Consider the following 19,034-nt stretch of genomic DNA (forward strand, 5'->3'; position numbering starts at 1 on the left):
GCTGGGTCCAGAATTTTAGGTCAGAATTTCTCTGGGCGCTCTCTGTCTCTCTGCCGTTTTCTCACTGGCTTTGTTCTCTGTGGGAAATCTGCTCTTGTGCTAATGGTTGGTCCCCTGTCGCATTGTGTCCTTTCCTTCCCTCTGGGGGGCACTTACGATTTTCTGTATATCACTGGGTTGGAGCAGTGTGATTATCATGTGCCTTGGCGTTGTTTCGGCCACACTTCTTGTGCTTGGGATTTGTTGAGTTTCTTCAGTTTTTGGGTTGATAATTTTGCTTAAATTTTGGGAAAGTTTTAGGCTTTATTTTTTCATATCCCCCCCCCAACTTTACAGAGACTCCAATTACACGTGTGTTAGGCTGCTTGAACTTTCCCACAGCTCACTGATGCTCTGTTTATCTGTGTTTAATTAGGTGGTCTCTCCTTTCTGTACTTTATTCCGGGCAGTTTGTACTGTAATGTGTGCACACACTGCACACATGTACTCATCAGAGGGCCCTGTGCGCATCTTAGGGGTTCCACGCGGCTCTGTTTCAAGGTGCTGTGGCAAGTGAACTCTTGCTGCCCTGTTTTGCATGAATGCTTAGTACCGTCTCCTCAGTCCCAGGTAGTTAGTTCCCTGGTCCCCTCCTTCTCTGCATCCTGGGGCCTTCCTTGATGCAGGAATCTGGAGCAGTCATGGAGCTCACCTCACTGTTTTCCTGCCTCTGGGGAACTGGAGAGATTTGTTTGCCTGTTCATGAACGTCCGATAAATAGTCATCACTGTGTGCTTTCCTCTCAGAGTTCTTTCGCTCGGCACAATAATTCATGCATGAGTTATCAATGAGCTTTCGATGCTCATCCATGGTTAGTAGCATATAACGGTAGTAAGCTCTTCCGTGCTCCTGAACAGTGTTCCACCGTAGGACTGTATCGCAGTTTGTGTACCCAGTCTCCTTTGGATGGGTGTTTGAGTTATTTTCTGTTTGGAAATCTTGCACTGTTAATAAGGCAGATCTGCCCATTCTTGCACAAAACTTTTGTGGGCATATGCATTCGTTCCAGTTCGTGACTCTAGGAGTGGATTGCTGAGTCACCAGATTGTTGTAGATCTAAAAACATGTGTAAGAAGCTGTAGTTGTACCATTTGTTTCCCATTCTGGCTAACATTTAATCTTCCGGTGCTAAGTACCGGCTTCAGTGAATCTGTGCACTCAGAGGAGACGCTCAAACGTATCACCAATCGGGTAGACTGACTGGCGTTTGGTTTCTCAGGCAAATTGAATTTTTGTAAGATCATCAGATATGGCCATGAGCCCTGACCCTGCAAAGAGGGGTCTGGTGGGCAAGTGGTTTGTGTAGTCCCCGAGCCGGCGTGTGTCGTGGATTCAGTGCCGGGCCGGGTGTAGGGAGGAACCACATATCTTAGCACACTGGCCTCACGTGAATGCTTCTCCATCCTTGTGAGCCCAGCTGCATCCGGAGAGGCCCAGGGGCCAGGAGACTCAGTCACTAGCTTCCTCTGTTGGCTGAGCATCTTCTGGCAGTGCCTGTGGATGACTTTGTCATAGCAGTAGCCGTTGGCCTGCAGCGTGGACGCTAGTACATGGTCCTATAAGCAGTGCTGACGAGCGCGGCGCCCTGACGGCCTTGGCCCAGTCTCAGGGGATCGGCAAGCGGGGCAGCTGTGGGCTTCCGGCTGGGCCCTGGCACTGGGAATGCTGGCGGGGTATCCGCGGCCCCCGGGGGAATCCCGGCCTTGGTGGCATGGCTGCTTGTTCTTCCCTGTTTAACTGTAAGGTTCCTGTTTTAGCTTTTCCCGGACTCCGCTAGACGTCCCACTTCCTGAAAGAGAAGAGAGAAAAGCAAACAAACTGGTTCGTGGAGCTGACAGTTTCTCCCTTTGCTCTTTCAGCTGGAGGAGTTCACGAGCCTGCACAGCTTTAAGAACAAAGTCTTTAAAAAGCCCAAGGTCTGTGGGGTTTGCAAGCAGATTATCGACAGCCACGGGATTTTATGCCGAGGTGAGTGCACGTCTGTCGTTCACCCGCCGAGGAAACGGAACCGCAGCAAACACTGGAGCAAAACCCAAATGAAAAGCTGCTTTCGGGGCGGGGTGGGGGGGGGGTGGGCGGTTCCCAAATGTTCAGTGGTGGCGCCCCTTCCTGGCGGGTGTTCCCCCACCGCTGCCGGCCGGTCCACTGAGCTTACCCCCTTGCAGCTGGGGAGGAGCGTGGCTAGAAGGAGCGAGGCTGCTGGCCGTGCTGGGGGCGCCGTGGCCCTCGTGGCTCGGCCTCACAGTCGCGCACGCCGACCCTCGGCACAGTTGGCAGGCGGGCGCTCTGCACGTCGGTGCTGGGCCTTCGGCCTGTCGTCAGGCTCTGTGGCTGCCGGTGCTCCAAAGCTCACACCCAGGCGGCCCGCTGCTTGTGCAGTCGGAGACCTGCGCAGCGGGCCTGTGGGGGCGGTGGTTCTGGTCCCGAGAGCCCCAGGGTCCCCGTGGGGCGTGGGCCTGTGTCACAGCGTGGGGCGGGCTGGGCCCGGAGGAGGCGCGGGCTGCCGGGTGGTGCCCTGTGGTTGGCGGGTGTCGCTGGCGGCCTTCGTTTGCGTCGGGCTTGCCTCTTGGTCCCCGTCCCCCCTGAGGACCCGCGGTGCTGTCTGCAGGGCTGCCCTGCGCTGGGCTGCGGGGACGAGGGTCGGGCATCCGCAGTGAGGGGGCGACACGGGCCTCTCGGGGCCCCTCTTGCCGGGAAGGGGCCGGAGGGTGGGGGGAGCTGGTGTGGCTGCTCCTCCGGAGGACCCGCGCCCTCCCTCCCTGATCCCCGGTGTCTCTGTCTCCTTTTCTGGGCGCGCGGGCCCCCTCCCTTCTCCCAGAACGGGCCCGGGGCCTCCCCCTCCCCTGGCCCCCGAGAGCTGCCGCCGGGGCCGGAGGGGTCGTGCATTCGGGACTCGGTGCTCCTGCTGGAGGGATCACTGTGCTGGCTCCAGCCTCGAATGGGCACCCGGTGATGGCGTCAGGCGAAGAGGGCCTGTGAGGGACGCGTCTCCTGGGGACTGACTCGTCAGCGTGGAGGTGTCTCCCTGTGGATGTGCGGGGGCAGGGTGTGCACATGCTGCTCCCAGGGCCGGGTTTGGGAGCCGGGCAGGGTCATGCGGGTGTAGACAGGGCCCGGCAGGGTCGTGCGAGTATCCGTGATTGGCTGCTCAGGGGAGCGGTGGCCTTTCCGTGGTTCTCTTCAGTGCCCCTGACAGCGCGTTGTCAGGTCTGTTCCTTCTGTCACGGCAGCGTGAAGACCGCGAAGGAGAGCCCGGGGAGCTTTGTCTCCTGCGAGTCATACGCGTCACGTGCCTCTGTGTGCGGAGCCTGTGTGTGGGCCCCGGAGACCAGGAGGCCCGCCCGGTACACACGGCGTCTAAGCAGTCACGCCCGCCCGCGTCGTGAGGCTGTGGGGGAAGGGGGAAGGCTGGAGAAGCAGGAGGGATGCTGGCGTCGCGTGGGGACCGTGGAGCCAGGCTGCCAGGCTTCCCACTCTGCCTGTCTGTGCTCGAATTTTCCTCTAGCGAATAATGGCTTACACGGAGCACACCGAGTGGTGACTGGCTCAAGGTGTGCAGTAGGGATGCCGGGGCGGCTCAGCGGTGGAGCATCTGCCCTCAGACCAAGGCGTGACCCCGGGGGTCCCGGGATCGAGTCCCGCGTCGGGCTCCTTGCAGGGAGCCTGCTTCTCCCTCTGCTTGGGTCCCTGCTTCTCTCTTCTCTGTGTGTCTCATGGGGAAATAAATCTTAAAAAAAAAAAAAAGTGTCTAGTAGTGTTGGTGATGGTGATGAAGGTGATGCAGGCAATGATGCTGCTGATTGTGGTGCTGATGGCAGTGATATGATGGTGATGGTGGAGGTGGTGATGATGGTGGTGGTGGTGGAGAGGATGATGCTGAGGTTGGCGGTAAGGTGCGTGTAATGATGATCATGGTGACGGTGATGCTGGTGGTCAAGCCGATTATGGTGGTGATGACAGTTACGATGATGGTGGTGACATCAGTGATGACAGTAATAATAATGCTGGTGTTGATGATGATGATGATGGTGGTGACCTTGATGGCATCGGTGATAATGCTGATCGTAAAAATGATCATTGCGATGATGGTGGTGATGATGGTGATGATGAAGATGTTGATGATGGTGAGAATGATGATGGTGGTGGTATTGATGGTGATGATGGTGGTGATGGTAGCGTTGGTGGTGACGATGATGGTGAGGATGACAGTGGTGGCCCCGGGGGTGGTGTTGGTGATAATGGTGACTGTGGTGGTCCTGTTGGTGATACGGTGACGGTAGGGAAGGGCAGGCATGTATTCTGGGACTCAGGTTCCTATTTTTACTGTTCCCTTTCTGGCTCATTCTTTTTTTTTTTTTAATTTTTATTTATTTATGATAGTCACACACAGAGAGAGAGAGAGAGAGAGAGGCAGAGACATAGGCAGAGGGAGAGGCAAGCCCAATGCACTGGGAGCCCGACGCGGGACCCGATCCCGGGTCTCCAGGATCGCGCCCTGGGCCAAAGGCAGGCGCTAAACCGCTGCGCCACCCAGGGATCCCTTTCTGGCTCATTCTTGACCTTCAAGTCCCTTACTTGACGTTCCACCTCCTGTCTTACCTCGTGTTCTGTATGTGGTGACAGTAGAAGAAAAAGCTTCATTTTCACGAAGCTGGGACACTTGCACATAGAGGCTTTTTTTTTTTTTTTTTAATTTATGATAGTCACAGAGAGAGAGACACAGGCAGAGGGAGAAGCAGGCTCCAGGCACCGGGAGCCCGACGTGGGATTCGATCCCGGGTCTCCAGGATCGCGCCCTGGGCCAAAGGCAGGCGCCAAACCACTGCGCCACCCAGGGATCCCACATAGTGGCTTTCTTATCTCTGATTCTGGAACCTCCCAGGAAAAGGCACAGATGGCAGTGGGGTGGGGATGGGGTTTCGTGTCTGGCTGTGGCCCCCTCAGCTCCCCCGAGCCCCACTGATGCCACCTCAGCTCTGCGCCCTCGCCACTGCTTATGGCTCTGGTACACGTCGCTCCGCCAGGAACCCTCAGGTGGTCGCAAATGGTTCAGCTGTCACTGGTGGTGCTTTCGTGAGCCCGACCTGGTCATACTTTGCATGAGGCAGCGGGAAGGCTGCGGCGCAGCGACCTTGGAGTTCTGGTCCTGATGGGTGTAGACAAATGTGAGTTCTGGGGATTTTGCCCCGAGAGGGAGATGAATCCAAAAGGGGCAGGGTCAGACCCAGCAGAAGTGCTCCCTGGAAAGGCTTTGCCCCAATCGCATTGCGGACTAGGAGAGAACAGCCTGGAAGGGAAGCGTGCCAGGGAATGAGGGCAGGAGGCCAAGGAGGGGGAGGAGGCCGGAGGGAGGAGGCACCAGGGCTTTGCCAAGGCTGCTTGGGTGACGACTCTTCCCGGGTAGAAAACAAATGTACGTTAGGCACCGGCTAGAGTGAGACGACAAGACAGCTCTGCGCTGCGTGTAAGGACGTCACGCTGTGAGGGGGCACCCTGTCCCCGGGGCCGTCAGGGCCACAGTCTGAGGGGTGCCCTGTCCCGGGGCCTTCAGGGCCGTGGTGGCCTCAGTGACGGCTCATGGAGGCCGGGGCCATGGGCCTGCCCGCGAGGCCCGGTCCCGAGGCTCCGCAGACGTTGGCCGCCCAGCGCCCCGAGACAGCAGGAAGCAACGTCGGAGCATCAGGCCGGTGCTTGGGCCGTGCTGGGGCCCCAGGCTCAGACACCCGTGACCAGGGGCCCGGCACATGGCGTGCACGTGTGTGTCTTCGAGGCTGGGAGACGCCCGCGGGGCTTCGTTGAGCGTGAGGCGGGACCGGTGCCCACCCCGCACCCACGGCCCGGGTGCCTCGCCCCCTCCCGGAGCTCGGCAGCGTTGGTCTTTGCGAGCCGTCGATGGCTGAGAAGCGGCACGTGCTTTGACTGTAGGCTCCCATTCCGCGGTGGTTAGCAGAGGGCGGGCCTGCGAGCGGACACTGAGGCTCCGGTGCTGCCCCCGTCCTGAGCTGGACCTTCAGGTCTTCGCTCGCTCAGAAGCTCAGGGTACCGGAGCACCGGGGGCGCAGTGAGCGGAGCGCCTGGCCTGCTCCCCACCGGGTCACGACCTTGGGGCCGTGAGGCCGAGCTCTGCGTTGGGCTGCGCGCTCCGCACGGAGTCCGCTCAGGATTCGGCTTCCTGTGTCTCTGCTCAGCGTGTGGGCACTCTCTCTTCTCTTCAGATAAATAAATACATCTTTAAGAAAATCAGATTATTCATTATCTTTTCTTTTTGAGTTCTCATTCTGTCTTACAAGCACTTGGCATCTCACCGTTACATCCGGCCGCATACTTGCCAGCCTTTGATGGACTCTGGCCCGCAGGTGTCGGGGGGCAGTTTCTTACCGTTCCGCATTCTGCACTGCAAGCCTTCCGGTTGTTTGTCTGATTCTTTCGTCTGTGAAGTATTTTCATTTATTTATTTATTCATTTATTTATCTGAGACGAAGAGAGAGCACAAGTGGGGGGACAGCAGAGGCAGAGGGAGCAGCAGGCTCCCCGCTGAGCAGGGAGCTCGACTCGGGACTCGATCCCAGGACCCTGAGGTCATGACCTGAGCCAGAGGCAGACGCTCACCCGCTGACCCCCAGGTGCCCTGTGGAGTGTTTGTCTCGGCAAAGTTCTCAGGTGCGGCTTGTTCAAATCTACCATCATCTCATTTAATCTCTGTGTTGGCTTGTCATTTGAGGCCCCTTCCCGTTTTCTGCGGCCGTAAGGATGTCCTGCGTATTTTATTCTAATATTTCTTCTGCTTTTCCAGTTCCGACCCAGTTTCATGGTTGATTCGTTCTGGAGTTGGTGCTCTTTCTGTTACTTTTCATGACTTAGCTGGTTTTCCCCGCGAGATGTACTGCGCGGTCCACCCTTGCTGAACCGAGTTGGGGTGACTCCATCCTGCCCGGCGTTCTCACATGGGGATGAGCCCGTTGGTCACATCTGTTTTGACAGAGTTGTTTTGCTCTGTACGGAGCTTCACGTCTCTTTGCTTGCCTACTGCAAGTGTTATCCCATAGTAGATTTTTAGAAATCACAGTGTTTCCGTAGCTACCCAGTATTTTATGTACGGACACACACTTTTTAAGAATTGCTTTCACAGGTTCTTTTCTTCATGGCAGAACGGAATCTTTGGTATCACGCTGTTCCGCTTCTCATTCTGTACAACGAGAAGCGTGAGGCTGCCGTGTGTGTACCTACGTATATGTTTTGTGCTTTTGTTAGTTGTGACTTAGTGGAGGGGCTGGATTCTCCCATCTGCTTCTGTATTCAGCCTGTTTCCGCCTTATATTAGGCCGGGTTCTCCAGAGAAACAGAACCCATGGGATTTGTCATAAGGGGTTGGGCTCATGTGGTTAAGGAGGTTGTGGGTGCTCCAGATCGGCTGGTGGTAAGCTGGAGAAGTGGTGTAAATTCCAGCCCAAGTCTGAGTCCAGAAGCAGGAGAGCACTGATGTCCTAGGTCAAGGGCAGTCGGGCGGAGAGAATTCTTCCTCTGCACTTCATTTTGTTTAGGTCCTCACCTGTTTAGACAAGGCCCACCCTGGCCAGGGAGGACAATCTGCTTCCTGATGAGTGACTGAGCTGTGAAGAAAGAGATGAGAAACCCTCATCCCTCTGAATTACTTGTGTCAGAATATTTTAACCATAGTACCACGGATAGTAAATTGTCCTTATTAACAGGAAATACGTCTCAGATTGGAATCTGAGCAATTAGATACGCAGAGAAAAAAAGCTTTGACTCGCTCTTCATCTTTTAAAGACAAAGGAGAGCTTTTCTATGTACAAAGTCAGTTGTCAAGATAGCCTTAGGGAATAAGAGTCTGCAGCATGGAATCCCGCTGCACAGCTGGGAAGCCCGCGTCCCAGGTCTTCCTGATCCCAAATCCCTGGGCCTGTCCCCCAACACAGGCTGCCAAGCTGAGGTCATTTGCAATTACTCTCTTAGGAGCTCTGGGGAAGGGGGAAGGAGCTAGATAGGATGGGACTGGAAGGGTGGAGGCCAAGAAAATTAAGGCCATTCCAATTTAAATTCAGCTTTAGCACAAGTCCACCCATCCCAGGTCCCTGTGAAGAAGAGCTGAAATTTACATTCTTTCAGTTACAGGAAAAAAACAAAAGTTTACAGCTTAATGACCTAGAAAGCCCCACAATAGAATCAAAACTGAGCCCAGGCCAAGGACAGGAAGCCTCTATTAGAATGAGAACAGAGCTCAATGCCCTTGAATGTCCCATATCAAAATGTAAACAGAACTTGAGGAATTGCTCCAGCCCTTCTGGAGGTCCCCGAGACCAGCCCTTAAAACTAAGCTAAAACCCTCCTCGGGGTCCAAGTCCCTGCTCCACTCTGTCGGGTATACTTGGACACAAGCTCGAGCTTGTAAATAAACCCTCGTGTGTTTGCATCATTGTCGGCTTCTCGGTGGTTTCTCGGATTTGCAATCTTGGGCACAACACTCTGAGATAAAAAAACAAAACCAAAAGAAGCTCGGACACAGGTAGAGTAAACGCAGGGTTCTGAGAGAATCGGCGGAGACCCGGGGGCTTGGGAGCTCTTCTGTGGAAGCCCATGCATACTGGGGGGCAGGATGCTCAGCCCCAGAGCCAGAGGACCCAGAGACCCCACCCGCATCCTGCCCATGGGGGGGGGGGTCTCAGGGAGCAGCACTGCACCGCCCACTGGAGGCCAGAGGTGCTGGTTTCAGGTCTCATATTTAGGTCTTTCATCCATTTTGAATTTATTTTTTATATATATGGTGTAAGAAAGTGGTCCAGTTTGATTCTTCTGCATGGGGCTGCCTGGTTTTCCGAAAACCATTTGTTCTTATCCTGTGATCAGGGTTAGGGTTTGTTGAGGAGACTGTCTTTGTGCCATTGGATATTCCGTCCTGCCTTGTTGTCGATTAATGGATCATAGAGTTACAGGTTTGTATCTTGTTTCGGCTTTCCATTCTGTTCTATTGATCTAAGCGTCTCCTGTTGGGAGATTCTTGAGTGCTGATTCAATTTCTTTGCTGATTATCTGTTCAAGTTTTTTATTTCTTCCTTTTTCATTTTTGCTATGTTATATATTTCGAGGAATTGATCAATTTCTTCCAGGTTCTAGGTTGCTGGCATATAATTTTTCATAATGTTCTCTTATAATTGTTTGTATTTCTCTAGTGTTGGTTGTTATTTCTCTTTTCCCATTTGTGATTTTATTTGGGTCCTTTCTCATTTTTTATCTTTTTTCTTTTTTAAAATATTTTATTTATGTATTCATGTGAGACACAGAAAGGCAGAGGTAAAGGCAGAAGGAAAATAAGGCTCCACTGGGCCCTGATGTTGGACATGATTCCCCAGGACCCCGGGATCATGATCTGAGCGAAAGCAGATGCTCAACCCCTGATGCACCCAGGTTCCTTGCTGATTCAATTCCTTTGCTCATTATGGGTCTCCTCACATTTTCTATTTCTTCCTATTTCAGATTTGCTCGTTTGCACATTTCTAGGAATTTTTCCATTTCTTCCAGGTCCCCCAGTTTGTTAGCGTATAATCTTTCATAGTATTCCCTTATAATTGTCTAATTTTTCTGGTGTTGATTGTGATCTCTCCTCTCTCATTTGTGATTTTATTTATTAAGTCTTTTCTCTTTTCTCGTTGATAAGGCTGGCTAGGGCTTGATCCATTTTCTTAATTATTTTGAAGAACCATGTCTTTGTTTCATTATTCCATTCTACTGCTTTGTTGTTTCTGTATTGTTTATTTCTGCTCTCACCTTTTTTTTCCCTTCTTCTGTAGTCTTTAGGCTTTTTTTGCTATTCCTTTTCCAGCCTATTTAGGTGGAGCGTTAGGTTGTGGATTGGAGACTTCTTATTTCTTGAGGTAGGCCTGTATTGCTATTCTACTTCCCCCTTAGGACTGCCTTTTCTACATCCTAGAAGTTTGGAGAAACATGTTTTCATTTTCATTTGTTTTAAATTTCCTCTTTAATTTCCTGGTTGCTCCATTCATTCTCTAGTAGGATGTTAATAATCTCCACGTATTTTTGGTCTGTCCAAATTTTTTCTAACTGTCGACTTCGAGTTTTATAGCATCGTGGTCTGAAAATGTACAGGGTGTTATATCAACCTTCTTGTACCTGTTGTACCTGTTGAGGGCTGATTTGTGGCCCATGATATGATCTTTTCTGGAGAATGTCCCATGTGCACTTGAAAGGAATGTGTATTCTGCTTTAGGAAGAAATGTTCAGACTATATCTGTTGAGTCCCTGTGGTCCAGTGTGTCAAGGCTATTGTTCCCCTGTTGATTTAATGCATAGATGATCGGTCCATTGCCATAAGTGGGTGTTAAAATCCCCTGTTATTGTATTATTATCAGTGAGTTCCTGTATGTTTGTTGTTAATTGGTTTGTATATTTAGGTACTCCCATGTTGGCAGCATAAATATTTAGTTGTTGGAACTTTTTTTAAAAATAAATTTATTTTTTATTGGTGTTCAATTGACCAACATACAGAATAACACCCAGTGCTCATCCCGTCAAGTGTTCCACTCAGTGCCGTCATCCATTCACCCTCTCTTCCTGCCCTCCTCCCCTTCCAGCACACCTAGTTCATTTCCCGGAGTTAGGAGTCTTTATGTTCTATCTCCCTTTCTGATATTTCCCACACGTTTCTTCTCCATTCCCTTATATTCCCTTTCAATATTATTTATATTCCCCAAATGAATGAGAACATACACTGTTTGTCCTTCTCCGATTGACTCACTTCACTCAGCATAATACCCTCCAGTTCCATCCACGTTGAAGCAAATGGTGGGTATTTGTCATTTCTAATGGCTGAGGAATATTCCATTGTATACATAAACCACATCTTCTTTATCCATTCATGTTTCAATGGACACCAGGCTCCTTCCACGGTTTGGCTATTGTGGACATTCCTGCTATAAACATCGGGGTGCAGGTGACCCAGCGTTTCGTTGCATCTGAATCTTTGGGTAAATCCCCACCAGTGCAATTACTGGATTGTAGGGAAGGTCTATTTTTTTCTTTTTTAAATTTATTTATGATAGCCACACTGATAGAGAGATATATATATGGGGGGGGGAGGCAGAGACATAGGCAGAGGGAGAAACAGACTCCATGCACTGGGAGCCCGACATGGAATTCGATCCCGGGTCTCCAGGATCATGCCCTGGGCCAGAGACAGGCACCAAACTGCTGCGCCACCCAGGGATACCTTTGTTCTAATTTCAAGGCATTATGGTCTGAGAATATGCAGGGGACAATCCCAATCATTTGGTATCTATTAGAACCCGATTTGTGACCCAGTATGTGGTCTATTCTGGAGAAAGTTCCATGTGCACTTGAGAAGAATGTGTATTCAGTTGAGTTTGGATGTAAAGTTCTGTAGATTTCTGTGAAATCCATCTGGTCCAGTGTATGATTTAAAGCTCTCGTTTCTTTGGAGATGTTGTGCTTAGAAGACCTATAGAGTGTAGAAAGAGCTAGATTGAAGTCACCAAGTGTAAGTGTATTATTATCTAAGTATTTCTTCACTTTGGTTATTAATTGGTTTAAATATTTGGCAGCTCCCACATTCGGGGCATATATGTAGAGGATTGTTAAGTCCTCTTGTTGGATAGATCCCTTAAGTATGATTTAGTGTCCCTCTTCATCTCTCACTACAGTTTGGGGTAAATTTTAGTTTATCTGATATAAGGATGGCTACCCCTGCTTTCTTTTGAGGACCATTTGAATGGTAAATGGTTCTCCAACCTTTTATTTTCAGGCTGTAGGTGTCCTTCTGTCTAATATGAGTCTCTTGTAGACAGCAAATAGATGGGTCCTGCTTTTTTATCCAGTCTGAAACCCTGTGCCTTTTGAAGGCGTCAATAAGCCCGTTCACGTTCAGAGTTACTATCGACAGATATGAGTTTAGTGTCATCATGATATCTATTCAGTCCTTGTTTTTGTGGATTGTTCCACTGAACTTCTTCTTAAAGGGGAATTTTAAGAGTCCCCCTTAAAATTTCTTGCAGAGCTGGTTTGGAGGTCACATATTCTTTCATTTACTGTCTGTCTTGGAAGCTCTTTATCTCTCCTTCCATTTTGAATGAGAGCCTTGCTGGATAAAGTATTCTTGGTTGCATGTTCTTCTCATTGAGGACCCTGATACATCCTGCCAGCCCTTTCTGGCCTGCCAGGTCGCTGTGAAGACGTCTGCTGTTACCCTAATGCTCCTCCCCATAAAGGTCAGGGATTTCTTGTCTCTTGCTGCTTTAAGGATCTTCTCTTTATCTTTGGAATTTGCAAGCTTCACTATTAAATGTCGAGGTGTTGGATGCTTATTATTGATTTTAGGGGGGGATCTCTCTATTTCCTGGATCTGAATGCCTGTTTCCCTTCCCAGATTAGGAAAGTTTTCAGCTATGATATGTTCAAATACATATTCTGGCCCTCTGTCCATTTTGGCGCCCTTGGGAACCCCAATTACAAGTAGGTTTTTCTTCCTCAGGGTGTCGTTTATTTCCCTTAATCTGTCTTCCTGGTCTTTTAATTGTGTGTCTCCTTTTTCCTCAGTTTCCCTCTTTGCCATCAACTTGTCTTCTATGTCACTCACTCGTTCTTCTACCTCGTTAACCCTCATCCTTAGGACTTCTAGTTTGGATTGCATCTCATTCAATTGATTTTTAATTTCGGCCTGATTGGATCAAAATTCTGCAGTCATGAAGTCTCTTGAGTCCTTTATGCTTTTTTCTAGAGCCACCAGTAGCTGTATAATAGTGCTTCTGAATTTGCTTTCTGACTATGAATTGTTATCCAGATTTTGTAACTCTGTGGGAGAGATGACTGTTTCTGATTCTTTCTTTTGAGGTTAGGTTTTCCTTCTAGTCATTTTCCTGAGTGCAGAGTGGACAAAAAGAAATTGTATTGGGAAAAGGAGAAAAAGAGAGGAGAGAAAGAAGGAAAGAAAAGAGAAAAACGAAAAAGAATAAAGGAAGAAAGAAGGAAATAGAGAATAAAAAGAGAAAGAAAAAGAAAGAAAGGGGGGAAAAGGGGAGGGCGAAGCAATCAGAAATAAAAATAAAAAAACATGGGGGAGTATCTTCTGATTCTGTATACTTTAAGTCCCTTGACTTCCCCTGTCTAGCCGGTCTTCTGGGGGAGGGGCCTGTTGTGCTGATTTTCAGGTGTTAGCACTTGGGGGAGTCGCTCTGTCCCCTGCCTGGTGCAGGGCTCAGTGGGATTAGTTTCCCCCATGAGGCCGCAGGAGGATCAACCCCAGTGGTAGCGGCCAGCTCTGGAAACCTGTATTCAGCCCCCGCAGTAACTCAGGAGCAGTCCTCTGTAGGTCCTGGAGGCTCTGGGGCGGGTCCGCTGATCTGCTTAGCTCTGGACAGGAGCATCCTTGCTGTCCTGGGCCTTGCGGGCCTCTGCCTGTCCTGGGGGAGGCCAAAAACTGGGCTGTGTCCCAGTGCCCTGTGCTCCGGGGCCTGTGCTGTTGGATTCTCGCTCCCGGCTGCACAGCCACCTCACTGCAGAGCCACCGCCCGAGCCCCTCCGAGTTGCTCCCGGAGCTCCGCATCCCCCTCCGAATGGAGCCTCTTCTTCTGCAGGAGGCGCCGCTGCCAAGCTGCTCCCAGGGCCGTGCAAACCCCTCTGTGCAGAGCCGCCACCCGAGCCCATCAGCTGCTCCCTGGTCAATGCATGTGCCCTGCAGCCCTTAGGGAGCTCGCTGCACTCTCCTGGGAGTGCAGGTGTCTATTAGTGTCCCAGGGAGCCCTAGGGCATCCCCGCCCTCCTGGGCTCCTGCTCTGACTCCTTGAAGGTGCCATTCTGCCCTGGAAGATTGGTGCAGCTCCTCCTTCTCCCAGGACAGAGCTCTTCTGTCCTGTGGGCACTCGCCCCGGCCTTAGCCAGGCTCCTCACAGGGCCCCTCACCCTTGTATGCCTTTTGTTTCTTTATTTCTTTTTCCCGTCTTCCTACCTTGATAGAATCACGGACTTTTCCACTGTAGCATTCGGTCTGGTCTCTGTTTAAATCTCAGGCCGAATTCATAGATTTTCAAGATGATTTGAAGGTTATCTAGGTAATTTCGTGGGGACAGGTGATTTGGGGACCCTACACTTCCGCCATCTTGCCCCTCCTCCTGTATGTTGCATTTTAGCTTTGGTTGTTTTCTTCATTTTGCGGAAGCTTTTCAATTTGATGAAGTCCCAATAGTATTTTTGCTTTTGTTTGCCTCACCTCAGAGGCATATCTAGAAAGAAGATCCAATGGACAATGTCAAAGACTTTGCTGCCTATCTTTTCTTCTTTGTATTGTTTCAGGTCTCACATTTAGGTGTTTCATCCATTTTGAATTTATTTTATATATATATGGTATAAGAAAGTGGTCCAGTTTCATTCTTCTGTATGTGGCTGCCTGGTTTTCCCAACACCATTTGTTCTTATCCTGGGGTCAGAGTTAGGGTTTGTTGAAGAGACTGTCTTTGTGCCTTTGGATATTCCTTGCTGCCTTGTTGTGGATTAATGGATCATAGAGTTACAGGTTTGTATCTTGTTTCGGATTTCCATTCTGTTCTGTTGATCTAAGCGTCTCCTGTTGGGAGATTCTTGATTGCTGATTCTATGTCTTTGCTGGTTATCTGTCTGTTTTAGTTTCTTATTTCTTCCTTTATCATTTTTGTTATGTTGTATATTTCCAGGAATTCATCTATTTCTTCCAGGTTCTACGTTGCTGGCATATAATTTTTCATAATGTTCTCTTATACTCATTTGTATTTCTGTAGTGTTGGTTGTTATTTCTCTTTTCTCATTTGTGATTTTATTTGGGTCCTTTCTCATCTTTTTATCTTTAAAGATTTTATTTATGGATTCATGCGAGACATAGGGAGACAGAGGGATAGGCAGAGGGAAAATGAGGCTCCATGCGGGGACCCTTGATCCCCCAGTTCCCCGGGATCATGACCTGAGCCAAAGCAGATGATCAACCACTGAGGTACCCAGGTGCCTTCCTGATTCAATTCTTTTGCTAGTTATGGCGCTGATTATCAGGTGCACATCTGCGTGGCAGATGCACCTGCGGGGTCAGAGGCGGGGTGGGCATCAGCACCTCTGGCCTCCAGTGTGCGGTGCAGTGCTGCTCCCTGAGACCCCCCCTGATGGGCAGGATGCGGGTGGGGTCTCTGGGTCCTCTGGCTCTGGGGCTGAGCATCCTGCCCCCCAGTATGCATGGGCTTCCACAGAAGAGCTCCCAAGCCCCCGGGTCTCCGCCGATTCTCTCAGAACCCTGCGTTTACTCTACCTGTGTCCGAGCTTCTTTTGGTTTTGTTTTTTTATCTCAGAGTGTTGTGCCCAAGATTGCAAATCCGAGAAACCACCGAGAAGCCGACAATGATGCAAACACATGAGGGTTTATTTACAAGCTCGAGCTTGTGTCCAAGTATACCCGACAGAGTGGAGCAGGGACTTGGACCCCGAGGAGGGTTTTAGCTTAGTTTTAAGGGCTGGTCTCGGGGACCTCCAGAAGGGCTGGAGCAATTCCTCAAGTTCTGTTTACATTTTGATATGGGACATTCAAGGGCATTGAGCTCTGTTCTCATTCTAATAGAGGCTTCCTGTCCTTGGCCTGGGCTCAGTTTTGATTCTATTGTGGGGCTTTCTAGGTCATTAAGCTGTAAACTTTTGTTTTTTTCCTGTAACTGAAAGAATGTAAATTTCAGCTCTTCTTCACAGGGACCTGGGATGGGTGGACTTGTGCTAAAGCTGAATTTAAATTGGAATGGCCTTAATTTTCTTGGCCTCCACCCTTCCAGTCCCATCCTATCTAGCTCCTTCCCCCTTCCCCAGAGCTCCTAAGAGAGTAATTGCAAATGACCTCAGCTTGGCAGCCTGTGTTGGGGGACAGGCCCAGGGATTTGGGATCAGGAAGACCTGGGACGCGGGCTTCCCAGCTGTGCAGCGGGATTCCATGCTGCAGACTCTTATTCCCTAAGGCTATCTTGACAACTGACTTTGTACATAGAAAAGCTCTCCTTTGTCTTTAAAAGATGAAGAGCGAGTCAAAGCTTTTTTTCTCTGCGTATCTAATTGCTCAGATTCCAATCTGAGACGTATTTCCTGTTAATAAGGATAATTTACTATCCGTGGTACTATGGTTAAAATATTCTAACACAAGTAATTCAGAGGGATGAGGGTTTCTCATCTCTTTCTTCACAGCTCAGTCACTCATCAGGAAATGCATCTTTATGGATTTAGAAAGAACTGAGAGACATTATTATCAATGGTCCTATTATTTATGTGAAGGATCCTTCCATGAGATTCTTCCCCTGTTTCAACTGACACTGAAACACTGTGAACTCTTTGGAAGACAAATGTCAAGGAAATAAATGTTATGCATTGCTAATTTTAAATGCACTTGCAATATGGTGTCTATTATACTAGACGTATTTTTATCTGATTTTTGCTATTTATTATCTGTTCCTGCTTTTCAGGTTGAGGAGGCATTATACATGTTCATAAGTGTTTTTCTTTCCTTCTGATCTAAAATTCTTACTTTGTTTCCATCAAAGGAACTCTTTAAGAATAAGGCAAAAGTTAATTCAACTATTCTTAAAATGTCTTACACTTGGAGCCTGATTCATTTAAGTCAATTTTCAAAATAAATCTTATTTATTAGGAAAAAAACAAAGATTTATAGGGAAATTGAGAAGATAGTACAGAGCATTCTCATGTACTTGCACTCAATTTCTCCAATTATTGATACCTTATATTAGTACGGTACAAATATTAGCTAATGAATCAATATGAAAAACTTCGCATTAAACAAAGACAAGAAACAAAACAAAACAAAACAAAGGCCATAGTTTATTCAGATTTCCTTAGTTTTTGCTAAGTTACCATCCCTCATATCACATTCCATTTGTCCTCCTGTTTCCTTAGGCTCCTCTGGATTGTGACAGTCTTTCTGCCTTTCCTTGTTGTTATTGAACTGGAACGCTTTGAGAAGTAGAGTATTTTGTAAAATTTCCCTCAGTTGGGACATGTCTGTTGTTTATCTCATGACTGAACTGTTTTTGTGGATTATATACAGAGATATACTGCCATTTTCATTATATCATATAAAGGATAGATACTATCAACATGATTTATCAGTCTTGGTATCGATCTGATCATCTTGCTGAGGTAGTGTTTGTCAGCTTTCTCAGTAGTAAACTCATTCTTTATTATTATTAATTATTATTATATTATCAATATTATTTTAAGCTTTTCATATTATATTTTGTAGAAGAAGTTACTATGTGTATTCCACACGTACGAGTGGGAAGCTATGCTCATGAACTTGAGGGTGGAATGTCTTCACAAATTGTTTGAAATTCTTCTATATGGGTGATTTCTCTTCCTTGTGGGTTTGTTTGTTTGTTTCTCTTTCAAAGATGTTTTTTATTTATTTGAGAGAGTGAGGAGAGATAAAGCATGAGCGAGAGGGGCAGAGGGCGAGGGAGAAGCAGGTTCCCTGCTGAACAGGGAGCCTTCCTTGGGACCTGGATCATGATCTGACCCTAAGGCAGAAGCTTAACAGACTGAGCCACACAGGTGCCACTCTTTCTTTCTTTCTTTCTTTCTTTCTTTCTTTCTTTCTTTCTTTCTTTCTTTCTTTCCTTCTCTCTCTCTCTCTCTCTCTCTTCCTTCCTTCCTTCCTTCCTTCCTTCCTTCCTTCCTTCCTTCTCAAGCCAGCAACTTCTGAGGAATTCCTCCCTCAGATGGGAGCTACATACTAACTTCCAAACCTGAGTACCTAGCTGAAAGCTCTATCTCTGGGGAATTTCCTTCTGAGAGATGAGCTGACACGCGGTCCTTCCCAGTTCCACACTGCCTGCAGATGCAGTTACAAACATCCTCACTAGACATGTTTTACAGAAGCTCATGGGACGCAAAGGCCAGCTGCAGGCTTCAATGGTTGTGTCTCCAGGTGCAGTAGAGTGGTATTCATGAACGTCCTGCCTTACAATGCTGCTACGTTCTCACGGCCATCAGAACAAACTACTAGAAAGCTGACTTCTAGACATGCTTTCTTTTGAGAGCTTAGCTCAAGGCAGGACCCTCCCACATCCTGCCTGCCCATAGACGTAACTGCTAATATCCTTATGTTAGGTGCTGGGAGAGGGCGGCGAAATGCATGTGGAAGTGTCAGAACTGTACTCACTATTATCTGAGTTGAATACGGCAATCTCAAACGGCCTTCTTCCAAGAGGGTAGCTAGTTTCTAACTCCCATGTACGAGTGGGTAGCAGACATCTGCCTCCCAGGCGTACACACTTTTGAGAGTTGAGCTTATGGCCTGTACTTCCCACATCCTGCCTGCAGGTACACTTCGCTGCTAACAGGCCTAGGCTCGATGCGTGACGGAAGTGTTGTGAGAGGTAAGTGGAAAGTCCCGGCACACAAGACTAGTGCCTCTAAGCTCCATCCAGCGATTTCCAGTAATTCCTGTCTTAGACAGATGCTACATACTAAGTTCCATACGTGAGAAGCTAGCTGAACCCTGAGTCCAAAAGCATCTCTCTTCCGAGAGTTGAGCTCACACCCAGTCCCTCACAGTTCCACACTGCCTGCAGAATGAGTTTTGAGCATCTTCACCAGAGACGTTTGTCAGAAGCTTGTGAGATGCAGTGGAATAATGCAGACCTGAAAGATGTCTCCAGGTGCAGTAGAGTGGTATTCTTCGAACCTCCTGAGTTAGAAGACTGCTAAAGTTCCATGGCCATTAGATCACAGCTAGTTGAAAGCTGGCTTCTAGGCATGCTCTCTTGTGAGAGCTGAGCTCAGGGCAGGACCTTCCCGCATCCTGCCTGCACATAGTCATAGCTGCTAACATCCTTAAGTGAGGTGCAGGGAGAGGTTGGAGAAATGCAAGTGGAAGTGTCAGTACTGTACTCACGTGTATCTGAGTTCAATACAGCGATTGCCAACGTCCTTGTTCAATT

The 19,034-nt window shown here is 48.8% G+C and overlaps 1 long non-coding RNA gene across 4 annotated transcripts in view; it reads left to right on the forward strand.

Annotated features, from left to right (window-relative positions):
- Nucleotides 1–19,034, forward strand: part of LOC140617947 (uncharacterized) — a 69,386-nt gene that overhangs the window by 22,267 nt on the left and 28,085 nt on the right. For 3 of the 4 annotated variants that reach the window (XR_012018096.1, XR_012018097.1, XR_012018098.1), the window contains 2 exons: nt 1,899–2,007; nt 18,415–18,470. This is a non-coding gene — a long non-coding RNA (uncharacterized lncRNA). Of the gene's footprint in view, nt 1–1,406; nt 1,779–1,898; nt 2,008–18,414; nt 18,471–19,034 lie in introns of those variants that run through there. The other variant, XR_012018099.1, reaches the window with a different exon arrangement.

The sequence above is a fragment of the Canis lupus genome, chromosome 26 (genome assembly GCF_048164855.1).
Source record: "Canis lupus baileyi chromosome 26, mCanLup2.hap1, whole genome shotgun sequence".
Taxonomy (NCBI): domain Eukaryota; kingdom Metazoa; phylum Chordata; class Mammalia; order Carnivora; family Canidae; genus Canis; species Canis lupus.